The sequence below is a fragment of the Anabrus simplex genome, chromosome 1 (genome assembly GCF_040414725.1).
Source record: "Anabrus simplex isolate iqAnaSimp1 chromosome 1, ASM4041472v1, whole genome shotgun sequence".
NCBI classification, from domain to species: Eukaryota; Metazoa; Arthropoda; class Insecta; order Orthoptera; family Tettigoniidae; genus Anabrus; species Anabrus simplex.
The window spans coordinates 1,186,497,658-1,186,521,746 of NC_090265.1; positions in this window are offsets into that span (position 1 = coordinate 1,186,497,658).

Genomic DNA, 24,089 nt, shown 5'->3' on the forward strand with positions numbered 1-24,089 from the left:
AATCTTACACAAATTTCAACCTATTCAACGTTTCTGATTCAATCTGACCCATGAATAGATTAGATGCGAGAAAATATCATAGTACCAGCCATTTAGATCGCTAAATACTGCGCCTTACGGTACAATCCTTTGTTGATATGACGTACCGTTTAGCAGCAGTTAATCTGTAAATGAAGGTCTGCAATATTGTAAACATTCATATACTTTCGTATGTCTTCTGTATATATTCATTGATGTCGATTTGTAGCGATCGAGAAAGGATGTGTCTGCTATTGTAATCAGTACTCCCTACACCGACTTTGACTGCTGGCAGTAGGAATAGGGTCCTTTTCCAACTCCTGTGTAACTGGCATTAGTAAGGAGGGCCTACCATTTTAATGAATAATTTACTTTTCGATTTGTCTTGCAGAAGGCAAGGGATCATGCAGTTTTGCTCGAAAGTCCCCTACTCTATTGTGTTTGGCTCTAGGCCAGGGTGCCCGCCATTATAAACAAATGTTCCAATCTAAAATTTGACTAGCATTAGGCATAGTGGCCTGCTATTTTCATGGAAACTCACTAATTCTGTGTGACTGGCAGTAAGCTGGCTAGCAGCAGTAAAAAGGGACTGTCATTATAATGATAACTGCACAACTCAATTTTGACTGGTGGTAGGAAAGTTGCCTGGTATTATAATAAAAACTCCTCAACTGTAACCTGTCTGAAAGTAGGAAATGGGTCTGCCATTGTAACTAAAACTCCCCAAATCGATTGTGACCGCGCAGTAGGCATTGGGGCCTGCAATTATAATGTAAACTTGCCAACTCGATTGCGAATGGCAGTAGGCAAGTGAGCCTGCCGTTATCATCACAACTCCGCAACCCTCACTTTACATTGGAAACAACGTATGTGGACCTCCCCATGCTATTTCTCGGATAAGGCTAATGGACATGCAATTTTAAAACAATCTCATTTGCTGCACGCACAGTATTTACGTCGAAATCCGTATACAATGTAGAATACCGGAGCGAAGCACGGGTACATTTGCTAGTCTTAGAAATATAGCTGCGACACCGATTGTTCGCGTGTACTCAAATTAATCCATTGCTTTTTGCGTTCATGTTGCCAGTATCGGACTCTAGTACAGTCGGTTGGCAAACTAGTACTTAAATGTGTGAGACTTATATCAGTAGATTTATTTACATATTACAGAACTTATTTCATCTCGAACACTTGACATCCAGACATGTCTTAAGAGTTATTGTTATTGAAGGCTGGCTGAACATATACCAAAAATATTAATTCAAAATATCATTATACAGTATAATAAATAATTTGACATTTTACGTTATTTTATATTTATCATAATGGGATGTACTGGGTGTATAAATTGTCATGAAAACTTAAACTATACAAAATATTCGTTAAGCCAAAATCACGAGAAAGTTGGATGTGAAGGTATGCTTCCTTTAGAATTGCCTACGTTGAGCGCGGTTTGAGAACAAAATAACTAACTTGACAACAACACACAGCAACTGCACGTGACCGAGTTGTAAGCAGTCTGGGAAAGCATAAGCGCACATGTTGTATGTCAATTATCTGGCCACTTCTTCAGCCATACACAACAGACAAGCAAGGCAAGCGAAACCACTGCACACGTGCGGGCCACAAGGGTTGCCGGCTCCTCTCCTTCATCAGTTTGAGTGGGCTATATCCTCGAAGCTAAACCTCTTAGGCACTTCCTTTTCAGATCCATGTACATCTGGCTTGCTATACCATACACCGAACACCATGTATAATGTAGGAGTATAGTACCATCAAAACCGGGCTGAGTAAATCAAGTTGACGTGTTCGAACCTAGCTCAATCCAGTGGTATTTGAAGGTGCTCAAATACGCCAGTCTCATGTCGACAGATTCACTGCCATTTAAAATAAATGTTCCTCTGCTATTTCTCGATGGACGCAGTATCATTGAATTTTCCTCTTGGCTCAGGCCAAAGCAAAATACAGCTTCCAGTGAAATCTCAGTTTCATTTGTGGCTCTGACAGTATGGAAGCTTTTGATTAATGACTTATGAAATATAACTAGTACGTTTGTATGTTATGAAATATCGATGGCTTTTAAAACCTTGTAGGTCCCAATAAACTTCCTACCCATTATATTCCTTAAGACTGGTCACACCTCTCAACCACACACTTATATGTTGTCCATCAGAGTAATTTTCGTTGTGTTCATTTTCCTGTGGTAATTTGTAAAGGAAAATGGACCTTACCATTCCGCAATGTAAGGATGTTGTTTGCATAGGGAATTTACGCACTCGTTCATTTTCCTTTACACGGTAGCATGTGAAAATTAACTCAATGAAAATTATTCTGATGGACTGCACTGCGATGCGTGACCAGTCTTAAGGAAAATAATGGGTAGGAAGAGCATTGGAACGTGCGAGATTTTAAAAGGAAGCCAACGGTATGCTTCTCATAGGGCTACTCATGATTCTATAGCATTTTCTGGCCCAGTAAGGAAAGCAATGGTAAACTAACTCACTCATCTTGCCTAGCATGTCTCACTTTAGAACCGCCAATGGTTTATGTGGTTCCCAAATCACTGCATTACTTTTAGTGGTGCTAATTGAAGATCCAACCAGCCACCGCACTGGTGATCTAACAGACGAAAGAACTCGTGCGGCATCTCGGCATCTTCGATAACCATAAAAATAGTTAGTAGGACGTAAAACCGATATTATTTAGTAGTAGTAGTAGTAGTAGTAGTAGTAGTAGTAGTAGTATAATTTCGTGTGGCATTTCTAGCCGGGTGCAGCCCTTGTAAGGCAGACCCTCCGATGAGGGTGGGAGGCATCTGCCATGTGTAGTTAACTGCGTGTTATTGTGGTGGAGGATAGTGTTGTGTGTTGTGTGAGTTGCAGGAATGTTGGGGACAGCACAAACACCCAGCCCCCGGGCCATTGGAATTAACCAATGAAGGTTAAAATCCCCGACCCGGTCGGTAATCGAACCCGGGACCCTCTGAACCGAACCATTCAGCCAACGAGTCGGACAGTAGTAGTAGTAGTAGTAGTAGTAGTAGTATTCTCATCACCATATTTTGTTGGTCTAATGTATTTTACTGGGTTTCTAGTATGCCATGAAATCATGCCTTCTGACAAATAAAAGTTACAACTATATGCCTTCCTCATGGCGTAACGGTAGCATGTCCGCTTCTTCCTGTTAGGCCCTGAGTTTGTTTCTCAGCTGATCCAAAGTTTTCAATCCAGAACAATAAATAATAATAATAATGTTATTTGCTTTACGTCCCACTAACTACTTTTGCGGTTTTCGGAGACGCCGAGGTATCGGAATTTAGTACTGCAGGAGTTTTCTTACGTGCCAGTAAATATACCGACACGAGACTGACGTATTTGAGCATCTTCAAATACCACCGGACTGAGCCAGGATTGAACTTGCCTAATTGGTCAATCCAGAACTGTAAGTGCACTAGGACTTACTCAGTCCCATGAGACTAACTCAAGAGTTGCATGATATGAGAGGCAGTGGAACCGATAATGAAATCCGAGGAACCGAGCTCGATAGCTGCAGTCGTTTAAGTGCGGCCAGTATCCATTATTCCAGAGATAGTAGGTTCGAACCCCACTGTCGGCAGCCCTGAAAATGGTTTTCCGTGTTTTCCCATTTTCACACCAGGCAAATGCTGGGGCTGTACCTTAATTAAGGCCACGGCCGCTTCTTTCCCACTCCTAGCCCTTTCCCGTCCCATTGTCGCCATAAGATCTGTGTCGGTGCGACGTAAAGCAACTAGCAAAAAAAAAAAAAAAAAAAAAAATCCGAGGAACACAGCTGTGCATGTCATCACGTTAACCGAATGATATTTCAGTGTATGAAGGCTACGTGACTGAGCGACAGTCGTCTTCACAAGTCAGAACGTTTAATATACAGTATGTTGTATGAGTTTATAAAAAAATGTTCTGTATTCTTGCTGGCCTTACCTAAATTACTTGGGGCCGATAATATGGCTGTATTTAGCACAGTTTTATGGAAGGATACCTTTCCTGATGCCAATCCTACTTGGAGGGATGTATTCACATTCCATGTTTCTACGATGGTTGCTAGTATGATGTGTTGTGTGTAAATGAATATATGTACTAAGGCGAGCACGAACGCCCAATCAAGGAGCTAAAGGAATCAACCAGACGTGGTTAAAACCCCCGATCTGTCTGTGAATAGAACGTGGAGTTCCCTGAACCGAAGGCCATTGCGATGACCATCCAGCCAAGGAGCCCAGTATAATTTGGAAATTAGAACAGTGTTTTAAACATGGATGCCGTGCAGCTGCAGTTTAACGATGGTCTTGAAGTTTATTTACAATTAAACTCAAGTGCTGCATATTTTGTATAGAAAGCCGAATAGGTGATAACACTGCTTATTTCCTTTCTTCAGTTCTTTTTCATTTCTTTCTTTCATGCATTCTTTTTTCCTCATCTTCCTCTTCTGTAAGACCGTGTCGCACCATTTGATATGAAATATAATCTGAAAGAACTCCTCAGAATGACGCGCGGTGATTCAACGACCACTTACACAAGGATTTAGGGGTGGTTAGTGAAGTGCAAGATCGATATTTTGCTGACGACATTTAACAGATGTAATGGGAAGGGGTTTATTGGCCGGCTAGTTCCCCTGTTAGTAAAGTAACACTGCAGGGGAAGGGGAGGTTTGCAATAAAATGCGCAACATCGTAACACAAGCGCAATGGCCTCCAGATAGCTTGATGGCCTCAGACACAAGATTGATAGCTAATTATAAACAGAAAATGATGCTCCATCAATGTCATGAGTGACAGAATCAGCACATGCGCACAGCATTAGATAGATAATGTAGAAGCTTTAAGGTGCACTATCCACGTCCCTGAAGCAATTCTGACAATAAAATGTCAACAACATCAAAATGATTTAAAAGCATTATATTATACTGAAATATCTCGGAAACAGTCTATTATAAATGCATTATGATCATTATTTGGTCGCTATAAACGTTTAGAGAATGAGGTTCTTTAACCACCGTAATGACCAAACAGTATGTACATTCGCTGACCTGACCTGGCCAGGAATCGAATCCGAGGCGTCCCGATAAGAGGCAGGCACGCTACCCCACACCTTGGGGCTGGGAAAGGGAAAACCAGCTAATCCAATAGCATTTTTAACTTTTCAGGAGATCCATTTTAAAGTTTAAGACGTTAAAACGCAATCCGTTTCACGAATTAGTTAATGAAGAGGAACTTTACATCTAACAATGAATGTATGAAGGTCGCTGAGGGTGGAATCAATTTAAAAGTAGTTTTGTACACTTGTAAAAACATTTAACTGTGCCTTGAATACAAGATACCCTAAGTATAAACAGGCTAACCGGCAAGTTCACAGGAAAACGTAACTTTTCATGATATAAAACATTTAACATTACACAATACATGTTACTGCCGTACTTAGCAGGAGTTCTTTCAGAGTACCTGCACCCAGTAGAATCACTACAAAGTTTCACACTTAAGTCGGATCAAGCTTCGTTTCTTCGCGGTCCTTATATATTTAAGCCTGTAAAAGTATGCCTTGGCTTCCTCTACCACAGAAAGTCTTCAGATGCTGCAGGTCTTTAAAGCGTATCTGAAATAAAAGTAAGGATTACCTGAGACAGCCAACGGCCGTAGTCGTGTTGAAACACCGGATCCCGTGAGATCTTCAAAGTTAAGCAACATTGGATGTGGTCAAGATTTGGGTGGATTGCCACGCGCTGTTAGTGGGAAGGTAAGGGATTGGAGGAGCGGAAAGGAACTATCCGCCCTACCGTACGTAAACTCCTCCTCAGGCACACCTCTGTGGAGGTTCGGACCTGCCTTCGGGCAGAATACACCCTTACCTTCCTTACCTGTGACAGAGCTTATGAGGCATTAAAATAAAAATGTAGGGGGAAAAAGGAAAATGTCAGTCAATTCCAAAGACACCAGAGAAAGCACTCTTAACAATATATGCTCTTTCTGACAAGGGGAATTGGTTTGTTTGCTGGGTGGGACTCTGATGAGTTCTCTTCTGTGCAGTTGTTCGTGAGATGAATTCCATGCTGCGTTGTAGATGGCCTTGTGCTGAATAAATCGAGAACGATCATTGGTGACTCTCGCTTCTTTGATGGAACGCGTCGAACATCGCTTCACCTAGCGACAGGCGCCTGGGTCCCCAAGAAAGACGACCAGCTCCCCACGATGCTTTGGGCTACCTACACTACTTTAAGTTTCTGGTTTGTTCCTGGCTGCAGATAACGCTTCGGCCCATCCAAAACGTACTTCAACTCTTTTCTTAGAGTCTACTGGACTCATGTCCTTATCGCATTCCAGAAAGAATTGACCACCTACAGGGAACGTGATTCACACGGATTCTAACATGTTGGGAACATAACCACACTATTATTATTATTTCGTGTGGCTATTTCTAGCCGAGTGCAGCCCTTGTAAGGCAGACCCTCCGATGAGTGTGGACGGCATCTGCCATGCGTAGGTAACAGCGTGTTATTGTGGTGGAGGATAGTGTTGTGTATGAGTTGCATGAATGTTGGGGACAGCACAAACACCCAGTCCCCGGGCCATTGGAATTAACCAATCAAGGTTAAAATCCCCGACCCGGCCGGAAGTCGAACCCGGGACCCTCTGAACCGAAGGCCAGTACGCTGATCATTCAGCCAACGAGTCGGACACCACACAGTGAAGATAGCAAAATACGGCGTAGTTCTTGTTTTGTGGTGCGCACGAATCACAGAATACGGTGAGATGTTTTACTCGGAGATCTAGGAAGTTTCTGAGGCAGTCATGGAGAATGCTCACGACTTCGCTGGAGCCTTTCTTAGAAACTTCTTCACTGTATCCAAACCAAAATACCGTGAATATTGAAGGTGTGGTATGACAACTGTCTTTTGTAATAAAGATAATTTTCAATGATGCTAGGTACCGGGAGATTTCATTGGTAATCCCCGCATAAAGTTTTTATCATAACATCCTTTCGGCTTGTCTTTCTTGCACCACATTTTTCTCGAATTGAATGTGTCTGCACGGCTCAAATGAAGCTCCTGCAATGATTTAAGTTTTTCAAGCTATTTTAAATACCATTAGTTTCTTCTAAAGTCAGACTACCCTCCGGTAGTCGTCTTTTTTTTTTTGCTAGTGGCTTTACGTCGCACCGACACAGATAGGTCTTATGGCGACGATGGGATAGGAAAGGCCTAGGAGTTGGAAGGAAGCGGCCGTGGCCTTAATTAAGGTACAGCCCCAGCATTTGCCTGGTGTGAAAATGGGAAACCACGGAAAACCATCTTCAGGGCTGCCGATAGTGGGATTCGAACCTACTATCTCCCGGATGCAAGCTCACAGCCGCGCGCCTCTACGCTCACGGCCAACTCGCCCGGTGGTAGTCGTCTATTTAGTGCTTCAATTTCAGCTGTATGTTTATCACATGTATTGGTGTTATTTATTTACTACGATTCTGTTCAGAAATATGGAAGGTCTAGAGAAAAAAGATGAGCCCACGTGTACATATAAAATGTTCCCTAGACCTATCTCTCTCTTGACCTATCAGGTAGAACATGCATGAGATTGCGGGTAGCCAGAGTCTATATTGAACGCATTATTGACAATCAATGGGTATTTTAATAACCCTGGCCAAAACTAAGCCGGTGAGGGTCCAGCAAACCCATAAATAACTGGGACCAGCTGAATAAAGTTTTTAGTCTGTATTTTTCAAATGATGTTGTGATTTCAGTGTGTAGTTTACAGAACATATCGTACGTAAAAGACGTTATATAATATATAACTTTTATTCGTGTTCTCCCGTCTTATGAGGTCTATATTTTTCCCTTTTGTCTTCAGGCACTGAGAACCTGTTGCCTTCTGTGAATAGTCAGTACCGTTGCCTTTGTAATGCCACGTAAAATTATGAAGCCCTTCCTACACACTTCTACTTCTCCGTAGCCATCCCCTTGCCCAACTAACTCTGTAGTGAAACAAGCAATCACGGAATTTGACCTCATTTCCAGGTCCCTTACAGGATACTCCTTTAATAGGAATAATAGTAATGAGACCGGAAAGATGCGTGGATTGCTTATTCCAGTTACGTAGTACACTGAACTGTTTGATCAGAACTGACCTTAAATCTGAAGAAACGTTCCGAAAACGCTGGTGAGTTTTACATACACAGTCGGGGCCTATTTTGAATGTTGAGGCACGTAGGTTTTTGAAGTACGTTGCTCTTTGTTCCTAAGGTCCTCTTTCTTCGTTTATTGTGATCCATTCGGTCTGCTTCCATCTTCTTATGACGACTGCCTTCACACATCTTATTCACGATGTTAAAATGTTTGAATTTCTCTCCTCTAAATCAATGATATGAATTGTTCTATTTTAACCTATGGCACTGTACAAGAGTAGAGATTAAAATTCTACCTACTTTATTTGACCATAATCTAAGGCAAATCAATAACGCCTGTAAGTTGAATCTTAAAATAGTCACAGCGTGGACAGAATAATTAATTCATGATGAAGGTTACCTGTTTCTTCGCTTTAGGTATTGTGGGTTAGCTAAAAACTGATTCTTCGAACTGTGCTAGCTTAGTAGATTGGCTGAATTTTCATTTTTGACACCGGGGATATTGTAGTACTCTAAAAGTACTACCGGAAAGCACTGAAATTCCATTGAAAAATATATTTCCACAGTGTCCACCTCTGTGGTGTTGTGATTAGCTACCACCGACGGAGGATCGGGTTCGATTCCCGGCTCTGCCATGAAATTTTGAAAAGTGGTACAAGGACTGGAACGGGGTCCATTCAGCCTCGGGAGGTCAACTGAGGAAAAAGGGTGTTCGATTCCCGCCTCAGCCATCCTCGAAGTGGTTTTCCGTTGTTTCCCACTTCCCCTCCAGGCAAATACCGGGATGGTACCTAACTTAAGGCCACGGCCGCTTCCTTCCTCTTCCTCTTCCTCTTCCTTCCTATGTTCCCATCCCCCACAAGATCCCTATTCAACATAGCAGGTGAGGCTTCCTGGGCGAGGTACTTGTCATCCTTTCCAGTTGTATAACCCGTATCCAAAGTCCCACGCTCCAGAACACGGCCCTTGAGGCGGTAGAGGTGGGATCTCTCGCCGAGACCGAGGGAAAAACCAACCCTGGAGGGTAAACGGATTAAAAATGAAGAAAGGTATTTTCGCAGTTAACTGCTGCGAATCTAACTAGTCACTTATTCTTACAGAACTCCGGCCATGACGGCATAGAAAACGTAAGAGCCATGGCCGTAATTAAACTGTGGAAAATGGAAAACCATGAAACATGGGGAATATGAGTGGAGGGGTGAATATTTCTAGAGTCACGAGATTTTTTACGTTATTTTATCATTATTATTATTATTACTAAAGCGCACCTCGTGGCCATGATCGGTTAAGCGTCAAATCATTAAGCTCTGGCACCGTGGTTAGCCAGTTTTAGTCCCGATGGTGGAAAAAGAATCACTGTCAGAATGATGTCATGCAGGCTAGGAGAGGTGCTGGTATACAATTATTTCTGATCACTAGATTGAGTGCCAAAGACCCGGGTTAAATTCTAAATCTCTCCGCTGTGCTCATATTGGGTGAGAGTATATTTTTGCTAAATGCTATTTGTTCGGGGCGTCGACCTACAGAGATCATTTGCCCCTAGTTGCACCATTTGATATAAACCTGCGTGTTAAGGACGACACAAGCACTGAGTCCCCAGGCCAAATAAAAAACCCTGACCCAGCCGGGAATCGAACCCGGGCCGCCGGGTGACAGGCGGACGAGTTGCCCCCTACACTGCGAGGCGGGATATGAGAGTATATTACGCTGCTGATAACGATTCGTTCTTCAGATTGGGGAGTTAAGCCTTGAGAGACACGTTAGTGTTATTCGACAGGAGTAGGCTATGTTCCGACATTAGGTTTAACCCTCCTCCTACCTCTTTATTATCATCGCACGCACCAGGCCTCTCCATTGGCATTTTTTAGCTTAAATCTTCCTCTACTTTACAAAACGTGAATGAAAATATATTGTGAGAATTAGCATGGATTTTCTGTTTAGAAATTTGACATAATATTTATTATAATGGTCATTTAAGGATTATCAACCTCCATAGTGTAATGGTTAGCGGTATTGACTGGTATCCTCGGAATCTCTGGTTTGATTCCCGGTAATGACAGAAATTTTAGATTTTCAGGAGAGCTGGTATGTTGTTGAACTTGTTAAATGCATCTCACATCCAATGTGGGTGGGCCGCGAGAGAGTTACCCCACCTCGGGACGAGAACGCGAATTTACATTGAAGTATTATAGGAATGTGGCAATTGGACACGATCATAATAACTTGCCATTACGAAGAAAGTTATTACATTCTATGCTAAAATGAATACGTAACTCCAAATATGATTTTGAATGGAAATTATAGTTTAACATTTGGACTCCTAATTATCTGATTTTTATGGCTTTAACAACATATGTATCGTTAATTACGCAAAATTAAACCGTAGGGATCCTCTGTCTATAATTTCGTTTATTTTTCCAATTTATCAGATATTTATCCGTTTTAGAAGACTCTGAATATTATAAACGATATGTACGAGGGTTATAAATGTCAGGTTCTGCATATGGGAGATCTTACTGAACCAATAGATGTGACCACGGGAGTTCGACAGGGCTGTATTCTTTCTCCGACGCTTTTGCTACTTGTGTTGGATAGTGTGCTCAGGAGAGTGTATCGAGGTCGGAAAAGGGGGAACCAGTGGGGCTTACAAGATAGGTTAAAAGACCTTGCTTTTGCAGATGACATCTGCCTACTGGCTCAACGGTTCAGAGATATGGAAGAGAAGATTAAGCGGTTGAAGGAGGAGGCAGAGGATGCTGGAATTAAAATAAATATTAATAAGGCCAAGGAGATGAGGTTCAATTCCAAGATTGATGATAAATTTTCTATAGATGATAAAGAGATAGAACAAGTAGACTCCTTCATATACCTTGGGAGTATCGTTACTACGACTGGAGGAGCAGAAGAAGACATTAAGAGTCGTATGAGGAAAGCAAATGGTGCTTTTGTTCAATTGTATCCTATATGGAAAAACAAGAACATTTCTAGAAAAACTAAGCTACGACTTTTTAACACAAATGTTAAGTCCGTTCTGCTTTACAGCTGTGAAACGTGGAAAGTTAACCAGAAGACGACTAAACAACTGCAAGTCTTCGTGAACCGCTGTCTAAGACGTATTATCAACAGAAGGTGGCCGGATGTTATTTCAAATGAAGATCTATGGGAATAAAATAACCAGCAGCCAATTGAAATAGAAATAAGGGAGAGAAAATGGCGTTGGATAGGACATACTTTAAGGAAGGCCGCTGGAGCCATTGGAAAGACAGCGCTCGACTGGAACACCCAAGGCGCTAGAAAGCGCGGACGTCCGAAGAAGACATGGAAAAGGACGACCGAAGAGGAATGACTAACAGTGGGAAAAAGAATGAAGTGAAGAGGTTAGCCAACAATAGGAACAGATGGAAGTGTTTCACGGAAGCCCTATGCTCCAGGAGGAGCAACAGGAAATAAGTCAAGTAAGTCAAGTAAGTATCCGTTTTAGGCCAACTCAAGGTCATATCGGTGGTTTTTATATTTCGTGTCTTCTTGACCATCACGGAGAAACGGCTTGATATATCTCAACCAAACTTAGAGTCTAGTCACCCAGGAGCAGGTTTTATACATGTGATTTAAAAATACCTGAACAGACTGGGAGTTTATAGGGAGATCACACGAGTTATTTAATATTTTTATACACTTTTCATTTTGTGTAAAATCTGTATACCATACGTGAAACGTCCCTTTATTTTAAATAATTTTCGTTATGTTCATAATTTTTCTTGCTTTTCAAATGATGCAAACAACAATATTTTCTACAGGTTTCATGCTCTGCATCGAGTGACGGACACCCTCGTAGACCGCCAGCGAATCTACCTCTTATCATGGCAACATCTATGGCTGCTTGCCAGCAGGGAGGAAAAGTAATGCAAATTTGTCATCGTTCCTGTAAACTCGTGATTGGGCCGATGACCTTCGATGTTAGGCCCCTTAAAACAACAAGCATCATCATCATCAAGCAAACTCGTGATTGTTTGTTAGGTAAAAGGTAAGAGAGACGTCAAGGTGCCATTCTGCGGGATATTTGCGAAATACCATTGGAGGTTACAATCGTCTTCGAATAGCACCAAGCGTGGCTCTTAATATTTCAAGAGTACTGTGGAGTGCCACCCATTATTTCACACCGTTGGTTATTTTCTGGCATTTGCTCTAATTTTTACTGTATTTCTCTTCTATTTCCAATTTTTCTAGTTTAATTTCTTGCCTCTGCCTTCCTCTTTTAGGCTTAAGTAATAATACCATACTTCATTTTCTTATCTGAATATCTCAGAATGCCTGACCCCTAATTGATCCTCTATTACGGCTTGCATAAATCCGTAACTCATATCATCATCATCATTTAGTGAGGGACATTTCATTTTCCCAATACATTCACATGGTATGTACATATTAAACATATCCGACTGTACTTCACTTATTAGTCCAGCTTCAATTAATGCCAACTTTCTTAATTGTCTTACTTCCTCCCTTAATTTCTACGTACATATTTCACTGCTAATCCTGAATCCTGGAATCTATCTTCTTTGAGTGAGACTATGCACTATTTTTTCGTGCATTTTTACATCTCAAACTATGACTTCGCCGATTAAGTCATATAATGTACCGTTAACTGGAATTTGGTTGTGACACCTTTGAGAATTTTCGCCTCTTACTATGGCAACTAAATAACGAGCTGCCCTTGGAAAATCTTTGTTAATTGAAGGGCAAAGTATGTTCTAAAACAATGGGCACTGCGTCAGCATTTACCCACGCTATATTGAGTAGTAATGCTATGCGGATTCTAGGTCATTGATCTAGTAGTATGTCAATGAGGATTCTTGGCCGGGTTCAAAGAAGTCTCGGTGAGATTAAGACGCGGAATAAAGTCATAACGTTACGTACAAGAGCAATCCTAAACCCGCAGGCCCCATTGAGGGACCCAATCGGTCAGGGAATGACCTGGGGTGCTCTTGAACCTGGGTGAGGATATGACGTTGTATCATTGTGTACCTCACTGGACAACCTGGGGTGTTTTCGACCCGCAGGTAAGGTTATGACGTCACACCCTTGCGTACGAGAGCAATGCTAACTTCACAGGCCGCTTTTGAGGAGCCGAATCGGGCGGTTCTTCTTGAAGGAGCCGAGTCGGACAGGTCACGGACCCCTTTTGAGGAGCCAAATCGGTCAGGAACGCCCGGAGGAACCAAATTGGTTATGTGACCTGAAGATGAGTTTAAGACGCCATTATGACGTGTTAACCCAACCTTCCGTACAAACTCTAACCTAACCTCACATAGTCTCTTTATCGACTACTCTTGGAGGAGTCCAATTGGTTAGGTGACCTCCAGTTGAGGTTATGGCGGCACGATGACGTGTTAACATAAACTCGCTACAAGGAAAGCTAACCTTGCCTCAAACAGACTGCTTACGGGCTCCCATTGGAGGAACGAACTAGTGAGGTGACTTGTAGGTGTAGTTAACATGTGTGTTAACATAACCTTCGCCACGAAAGGTAACCTAACATCACACAGGCCCTTTGCCGTCTATCTTTGAAGGAGTGATGGAGCTGTGATGTCACAGCGCGGGCAATTTAAAATGCAGACTGTCGGCAAAGAGTGCATGCTTATCTTCACATAACGTCATAAACTAACGCCCAGGCCTTCTGACAGAGCTCTGACGTCACAGCGCGAGATTTGAAATGCGGGCTCCTGGTTAAGGGAGCATGACGTTATGACCTAAAGTGTGCAGTTGTAACCTTACAGGCACTGGGTTCGATCCCTTAACTGTACAAGGGCGTTCACCTTACAGACCTCAGGTTTGATATCCAAGTATAGAAGCTTAACCTAACAGGCTTAACCTAACCAGAAAAGTTGGCGACTCTATAGGTGGTACTTCAAGGCCTCGGACCCGAGTGACTATGGAGTAAAATACGCTAGCGTTTGAGCTGATACTTAACGCTCTCTCTTTTAGTGTCTCGAGCACTAAATTCTAGATTTTAAGTTTAGCGCTATGTTCCCCACTTCAGTGTCTATACGGCATGTTCTAAATATACAGGGTGTTAGGGGTATACGTGCAGATATTAAGCTAGTCGGCTAAGAAAAATACATCTCACAATATATGCTATGTACTTTTTACCTTGTCCTATTAGTTTGCCCATAACTGAGCCAAATATTTCAGGACCTAATGTGTTTTGAACGGCCGTAGCAGGATACGCCGGTTACGTCATTCTGTCCACGCGTAGCGGAAGTACAGTAGCCGAGTATAGGGCTTGTTGAACCTGTTTCTTATCGCAGGCCAACACATGTTGTGCACTTCCCCTAAAGGCTTGGCAAGTAGAAGAGGATGACTCACGTGCCAGGTCACTTGCTGTACTCGAAAACCGGTTTAGGGTACTCTGTGTGAAAAGTACACAGAATCCTTACAGTGACGTCGAAGATCCGTACAAGCACATACGTGCGAATCAAGTGTTGTGTATTTGTGTGCGATTTTTAAGACGTCAATGGCATTACTCAGTGATCCAAGCTGACAAAATGAATGGAAATGGTTAATAAGTAAATGAAATATGGGCGCAACATTTCTGTGCTGTTATTGCGACAGTCTACGATGAATTTCTGACAATAGACAATGCGGGTTGTCTATGCTTATTCATAAACTTTTTAGGTCATTGAAAGGACGGTGGACACTGAAAGAAAAGGCTATAAGTATTCAGTGAAATTGTTATTAATGAGACAAATTTCAAAAACCGTAGTTGCATCCATCGTGAACATTGCTCCAAGGAAAAAGACCTACTGCGGAATTGCCGCCGGGCATTTCTAATAGAAGGCTTATTCTTCTTTTTCCTAATCTGTTTACCCTCCAGGGTTGGTTTTTCATGGGACTCAGCAAGGGATCCCACCTCTACCGCCTCAAGGGTAGTGTCCTGGAGCGTGAGACATTGGATCGGGGATACAACTGGGGAGAATGACCAGTACCTCACCCAGGCGGCCTCACCTGCTATGCTGAACAGGGGCCTTGCGGGGGTATGGGAATATTGGAAAGGATAGACAAGGAAGAGGGAAGGAAGCGGCCGTGGCCTTAAGTTAGGTACCATCCCGGCATTTGCCTGGAGAAGGGGGGAACTACGGGAAACAACTTTCAGGATGGCTGAGGTGCGAATCAAACCACCTCTACTCATTTGACCTCCCAAGGCATAATGGGCCCCGTTCCAACTTTCGTACCACTTTTCAAATTTCGTGTCAGAGCTCGAAATCGAACCCGGGCCTTGGGGGGGTGGCAGCTAATCACACTAACCACTATACCACACAGGCGGACAGAAGGCTTATTACTGGACAGTAAGTGCCGATAGGTAAAGTGATGACTGTAATGGACCCGCTTAATTAGAACTTCCGTAATCATAATAATATTACTACTACTACTACTACTACTACTACTACTAATAATAATAATAATAATAATAATAATGTCTTTACGTTCCACTAACTAATTTTCACGGTTTTCGGAGACGCTGAAATGCCAGAATTTTTTACCGCAGTGTTTTTTAGTGCAAATAAATCTACAGACACGAGACTGGCTTATTTGAGCACCTTCAAATACCACCGAACTGAGCCGCCATCGAACCTGCCAAGGTGGGATCAGAAGACCAGCGCTCTATCGTCCGAGCTACTCAGTCCGGCATTAGAGGTTAGAATAAGTTGGTCGTGTGGTTAGGGGCGCGCAGCTGTGAGTTTGCATTTTGGTGATAGTGGATTCGAACTCCGCTGTCGGCAGCCGGGAAGATGGTTTTCCGTAATTTCCCATTTTCACATCAGGGAAATACTGGGACTGTGCCTTTATTAAGGCCTCGAACGCTTCCTTCCCACTTGTATCCCTTTTCTCTCCCATCGTCGCCGTAAGACCTACTTGTGTCGGTGCGACGTAAAACAATTTGTAAGTACATGTTTCGGTAATTCCGGAGACATGTCCGCAATTATAAGATTAATAATATTTCGGACTTGTTAAAAGTTCAGTGTTTTCTGTAGTGTTTTCTGACAGATTACCAGCTACGGAGTTTGAGTGGGGCGTTTAACTTTTATTTTAGTAATAGTTAGTAATAATGGACTAACACAGTTTTTATTATAATATTGGTAGGTGGCTTTACGACAAATGCAAGCTGACAGCCGCGCGCTCCTAATCACACGGCCAACTCGCTCAATAATAATAATAATAATAATAATAATAATAATAATAATAATAATAATAATAATAATAATAATAATAATAATAATAAATGTTTACGTGCCAATGGAGACGCGCGGTTTCGGAATTTTGCCCACGGGTATTCTTTAACGTGCCTGTAATTCTACCGATCAGAAGCGGACGTATTTGAGCACCTTCAAATACCAGCGGACTGAGCCAGGATCGAGCCTGCTAAGTTCATGAAACCAGAGCTTGAACCGCCTGAGCCACTCAGCCTGGCAACGTTTATTTTGATACGTTTAATAGGCACTGCAGAAGCAGAATGCTTTAATTTACCATTAAACAAGTTCTTTTCATTTGGAAGCACGAAGAGGAGGTACGTTTAATTAATTTATTTTTATAACATGTCCCTTATTGATATGAAGCAAAACGTTCGATGTGCTTTGACAATTCAATTCTGATACTACTCACTTGGAAATCCTATCCCACGCATTCTTTCGTTTACGTAAGAAACTTTAATTACGTACACGTCAACACGGGGTGTTTCTGCATACGGCGAGTTGGTCTCCCAAGAATCCATGGTATTGAAATCACACTGTGGGAGAATATTTCACGTAAGCAGTTTGACAAATTCACTAGACCTGTCACGTGCCGGTTTGGTCGTGTGCTGTTCCTAGCGACGGGGGTGTGGTGGGACGGGTTCCCGCCCCTACATGAAACCACCGGACTAGAGGTATGAGCTGTCTGTCTGACCTTGACCTGAATAACAGCTGTCAGTGAGGCGAATTATCGTCCGTACTAGTACGCGAGTTACTTCGTAGTAGTACGAGGGCTATTTTTTTTTCAAGGTCTGATCGGTCGCGACAGTCAAACGCCCGCGAATATATGATGAACCGCTGCGCAGATGTGCTGCGCAACGTCGTTGTATTTGAATAATTCCAGTGTATGAATACCACGAATACCATGATATGCTGCTAGTGTATCGTGTGGCAGAACAGAACACGGGTCGCCCTCCAAGAATCCATCGGAAAAGGCTTCCCAACAGACGGGTGCCGAATCCAGCAACGATACTAGCTGTACTGCAGCGTATTCACGATGCAAGTTGTGTTACATCACGCTTTCAGAAGCGATGGCCTAAACGGCCACGTGTAATTCTAGACGCGGAAGAAGACATCCTGACAATGGAAATGAAATGGCGTATGGATATTAGTGCCGGGATATCCCAGGACGGGTTCGGCTCGCTAGGTGCATGTCTTTTGGTTTGACTCCCGTAGGTGACCTGCGCGCCTTGATGATAATCAAATGAGGATGAAGACAACACATACACCCAGCCCCATGCCAGGGAAAATAACCATGATGGTTCAAATACCGACCCTGCCGGGAATCGAACCCGGGACCCCTGTAACCAAAGGCCAGCACGCTAACCGTTTTGCCATGGAGCCGGGCATCCTAACAATAGTAAACGATGATCCCGGGCGCCGTACGCGTAGTATAACACGTGCCGTTGGTGTACCAACTTGGACCATACGTAGGACACTGCATGAAGAGCTAGGGCATCCTGACCATATTCAACGGGTGCAGTGTCTTTGACAGCTGATTACCATTTTCTTACGAGTTGATGTACGTCGCCACGACACAGATAGATCTTACGGTGACGACGGGACAGGAAAGGGCTAGGATGGTAAAGAAGCAACCGTGGCCTTAATTAAGGAACAGCACCAGCATTTGCCTGGTGTGAACATGGCAAACCACGGAAATCCGTCTTTAGGGCTGCCGACAGAGGAGTTCGAACCCACTATATCCCACTCATGTGCTGTGGAACATCCCCATTCAGTAGGAGAAGGCAATTTCCAGCACCGGTTATGAATTAATTCCTGGATGGGTGTAGTAGGAAGTCGGTTACGTGTACTAATCATCTTTTTATTAATGTTACCTTGCTCCTGTAGATACAGTACGTTACTTGAGCTTTCAGAGGACATGTCGCTTCGACTACGCAGAACCACGTGGATTTTACACGATGGTGCAGACATTTCCTCAACGGTGGACAGGACGATGTGGAACTATCAATTGGCCAGCCAGATCTCCAGACCTTATTCCAATTGACTTTAATGTCTGAGGGAACATGAAACACAAACTATATCGAACTGAAGTACCCACTTCGGACGACTTCCGTGAACGTATTGTTTAAGCAGCAGAGGATATTCTGAACAACCCTGGTGAAATGAAATGAAATGAAATGTCGTATGGCTTTTAGTGCCGCGATATCCCAGGACGAGTTCGGCTCGCCAGGTGCAGGTCTTTCCATTTGACTCTCGTAGGCGACCTGCGCGTCGTGATGAGGATGAAATGATGAAGACAGCACATACACTCAGCCCCCGTGCCATTGGAATTAACCAGTTAAGGTTAAAATCCCCGACCCGGCCGGGAATCGAACCCGGGACCCTCTGAACGGAAGGCCAGTACGCTGACCGTTCAGCCAACGAGTCGGACACAACCCTGGTGTCTTGGCTCGAATGCGTCGCAACTGGATTCGGAGAAGTGAAGCCTGCAGGGAAGCCCAGGGTGATCACTTTGAACAATTGCTACGAGTTTTACTTTGGTATGTCAGATGTTACGCCATTTGTGCAACGTAATGGCTTGGGAGTACAGTACAGTATCGTTATAGTATTTTGAGTCTCGATAGGTCGATATTCTCATAAATCCGAGCAGGGAAACTTATGTACCGGTAACAAAAATTATAATCGAGAGTTTCAGTGCGCGAGTGCGGAAGACGTGCTTGTTAAAACGCTAGACATTGACCTTGAACGCATTTCGGCAGTTTCTCAATCCTACACTGCATGTTGTTTTCTTTTTTTTTTTTTTTGCTACTTGCTTTACGTCGCACCGACACAGATACGTCTTATGGCGACGATGGGACAGGAAAGGGCTAGGAGTGGGAAGGAAGCGGCCGTGGCCTTAATTAAGGTACAGCCCCACCATTTGCCTGGTGTGAAAATGGGAAACCACGGAAAACCATTTTCAGGGCTGCCGACAGTGGGGTTCGAACCTACTATCTCCCGAATATTGGATACTGGCCGCATTTAAGTGACTGCGGCTATCGAGTTCGAGTTAAAAAAAGAAGACACTTTGCGTTTTTAAGGGCCGATGACCTTAAAACAGCAATCATCATCATCATTAACACGTATAAAAATTCAAAAAATGCTTGTTTTATATTCATCACTACTGAAATATGAAAAAAATTCAATCAAATTAGTTATTTCATTCCCACACTCGTAGAGGGGTGGGTGGGCCGTCAGCTATACGTGTAGCTCTTGGGCCATGGAGTAAGGAAGTAGAGTTGTGAGGATGAAATAATTCAAGTTGGACGTATGTCTTGTACATACAATAAATTGAATTGAACATGTTAGTAAATACCTGAACGCACAGAGAGATAACCGCAGCAACAACACGGACCCCAGAGTAGGCCCGCAGAACACACCACCCAGGACAGAGACCCCCCAAACACCCCGTTTATTGAGTAAATGTTCGTGGTACGATGTTGACATACATACCTGGGTAAAAAAATAAACAAACAAACAGATAGAAGTAGTTGGCCTTGAACTTGCTGTGCCGAGTGAGACGAGTTCTTAGTCCAGATATGTGAACAAAACAAGCACTGAGGTCATTGACCATGCTACACTTTTAAAGGCTACAGAGCAGATTAAAGGCGATCTATCACAAGGCCAAACTTAAACATGTAACAGAACGTAAGATGTAACTCTGTCACATGAGAAACGAAACACACCCGGGCTGGGGAAACAAACACAGACCTTGCAGCACTGTCTTGAAGCACAGGACAGAAACATAGAAGTATACCGGCACACGACACAAAAGTTGAATTAAAGACGGAAAAAGTATTGTGTCACATGAAGCTAAACTAAATAATAAAAATAATAATATAAAAATAACAATAATATTAATAACAAAACATCAAATATGAATAACAAGTATACGACTTAAAAGGAGAGTAAAAAGAGGAATAAGACGAAAGTATGAACAGGTGAATAATAATAATAATAATAATAATAATAATAATAATAATAATAATAATAATAATAATAATAATAATAATCAAACGAGAAAAAAGAGTAATAAGAAGAAGTTCAATATGAGTAGTAGCAATAATAATAAGACTGAATAATAATAACAATAATAATAATAATAATAATAATAATAATACTGGTAATGTTATTTGCTTTACGTCCCACTAAGTACTCATACTGTTTCTGGAGGTGCTGTAATTTAGTCCCGCAGGAGTTATTTTTACGTGCCAGTAAATCTACCGACACGAGGCTGACGAGCTCCTTCGAATGCCACCGGACGGACCCAAGATCGAGCCTGCTAAGTTGGAAACAAGAAACCAGTGCTTTAAACGTCTGAGCAAGTCAGACTGGCCACTTTTATTTTGCTTTATTTTACCATTACACATATGCTTTTCGTTTGCAAGCACGAAATAATAATGTAATTTTTTACGTCCCAATAACTACTTTTAAGGGTTTTGGAGATGCCGAGGTGCTGGAATGTTGTACCGCAGGACTTTTTTTAAATGCAAGTAAATCTACAGACACGAAACTGGCGTATTTCAGCACCTTCAAATACTCCCGAATTGAGCCTCCATCGAACCTGCCAAGATGGGATCAGAATACCAGCGGTCTATCGTCCGAGGTACTCAGCCCGGCATTAGAGCTTGGAATACGTTGGTCGTGCGGTTAGGGGCGCGAAATTGTGAACTTTCATTGGGAAGATACTGGGTTCGAACTCCACTGTCGACAGCCCTGAAGATGGTTCTCCGTGGTTTCCCATTTTCACATCAGGAAAATGCTGGAGCTGAACCTCATTTAGGTCACGAACGCTTCCTTCTCACTCCTACCCCTTTTATGTCCCATCGTCGCCATAAGACCTATCTGTGTCGGTGCGACTTAAAAGCCATTTTGAAAATCATCATAATTAGGACATTATACAACTGTCGAGATCCATAGTTATAAACGATGAGAAGTATTTTCTAGGCAGACATTATTGGCGAGTAGTCAATAATATTATTATTAATAATAATAATAATAATAATAATAATAATAATCATAATAATAATAATAATAATAATAATAATAATAATAATAATAATAATAATAATAATAATGGTATTTGCGTTACGTTAACGGTTTTCGGAGACGATGAGGTGCCGGAATTTAGTCCCGCAGGGGTTCTATTTACGTGCCACTATATCTACCGGCACGAGTGTGACGTATTTGAGCACATTCAAAAACTACCGGACTGGGTCATGTTCGAACCTGCGAGGTTGGAGTCAAAAGGCCAGCACCTCAACCTTCTGAGCCACACAGCCCGACAGGAGGCACGAAATGTAGGTACGTTTAATTTATTTCTTTGTATAACATGTCCATTATTCGTTTGAAGTAAAACGTTGGCTGTGCTTGCCTAATTCAATTCAATCCCATGCTTGCTTTCGTTGGCGTAAAGACATAGGTTTTCAGGTCATTTCCATACTCACTAGACCACGGGGCTGACGACCACAGATATCCCAATCCCCTAAGTGACGTAACAGCAAATGAACCAGTATTAACGCTGACAATTCGATACAGCTCCAGGGTCCGAAACCGATAACTAGGGTTGTCTGACGGAAACTAAATACTAACAACAAAACCAGTATGGCGAGAATGTAACGTAACATGGTGAACACCGGTAGCAGCCTTCAGCTGTTATCGTAGTTCAGTTGCTCGTAAACATAAAACCAGTTTGGCAAGTATATTACGTAACATCTCGTGGCATTACAAAGGTAGCGTTCAGCTGTTACAGTAGAACCAGTTTGGTACGGATGGCGCGTGACTTGCCTGTTGTCAACGGAAAGCTATTCATTCGCAGAACGAGGCATACTACCTATTCTAAAAACATCATATCACTTTGCTCTCGAAAATAACTTCCGCGGATTATTAAAAGTTTGATATATAGTGGTTCGTCACATCGTTCTCTATTGCTACAAGAAATATCTGCACGTATACACCTAAGACCCTGTATATCTATTTCACCTGCGTTGTAAATAAATATGTTTTTGTCTGCCCAGGCGACATTTTTCTCTCCGTAATTCACCCTGTTTCTACGTCATGTTTCCTTTTTCTTTTTCTTAGAGCCGTGGAGTTTTAATTGTTGGTGGGGGCGTCATTTTGTGTGGGGGGAGGCGGCGAGGTGATACACGGAATGGTGTAAAACACAACTGATCCAAATTTCTGTTAATTTTTAATCCTGTTTGAGTTTAGAAGACTACGTGATTGTTTTTAGAGTTGGAGCAATTTGATATTTTGCTGGAGTCTGATTTATTTACGGGGATGTTGTAAGTGGCGTAAATTAATATTGATGGTACGAATACGTGTGTATGCCTATCATCTTCCCAAAAAACTGGTTTGCTCGGAGTAATCCTCTGCTTTTCTTTATAATTTGTTTGAGTCCTATCTACTTTTATTAATTGACTCTTCATTGAACATGTTCCCTTTTTGTTTTTAATAAACTCCATGTTTTAAATGATCATCTTTCATTTAGTTGCTTTACTTTTCCTAAATTTATTTATATTTATTATGGATAACTGGGTTCAAATTCTGACGGTGTCTTACTCTGCTCTGATTGAAATGCATCGGCCTATACTAACACATCGGTTTCTTCTGCTGCGTCTGCGATGTCTACCTCTGATCAATTTTTGGTAATTGTTTGCGATTATTCTCCGGTGTTGACTGGGTAGTTTGTCCGTCTCACAGAGATCATTCATCACAAACGTGGGTAGATGCATTTAAAGGATATAAAGGAGATGTGGGATATCTAAAACTGCGATTGCACGCCTGATCGGGATCTGGAAAAGTCGTGATATCATACAGACACCAAAAATACATTTAGTTAAGACCCTAAAGCTCTTCGTATTCCTGTATACCTTAGGATACTAGATCCTGAAGCTCACTGATGCCTTCGAAATGTGTTGTTCGAAGTGGATACTGGGAATACCGTGGACAGATATGAGATTCAATAAGAAAAGAAAGGAACTTTGACTGACAGTACAGCAGTCACCCCCATGCGTCTCATATAATGTATAACAATATTGAGGAAAGTTAAATATACGGTATTATAATTGTAGCTCAATAGACCGTGGAAGGTTCAACTCTGTGATGCATTTTCTAGAATTTCTGATCTATTTATAGCGTTTTCTAATTCGAACTCCTTGACATTTTACACAGTGCCTAATATTAAAGTAATTTTGCCTTCCATAAAACATGGCAATGATATGAAAAACCAAACGCTGAGAAAGGTAGTTGAGATAATGTTCAAACGTATGCCCAGTGTTCCGTGGAACTATGTTGACCAGCTTCTTACAAGTCAGAATCGTTGGAAAAGTAGAAAGAAGAAGATTAATGCCAAACTCATTAATATATAAACACTCATTTTTCCGAGTCTTCCATTCCAGGAAACTGTCCACGGACATACAAATTAAATATTTTAGTACAGGAGGAAGCGCGCTCTTGTTGACTAATTAAGCAAGTTACTCTAAAAGTCTTATCCTCAGTGACATGTTTCTTCAAGTGAAGCCTCAACTGCTACATTCCTGTCCTCGCGTTAGGGTCACTGAAGATTACACTTTACTGATTGTAGAAAACTCTAAAACATTTATTAATTAACATTAACGTTAACAAACTGGTCAAG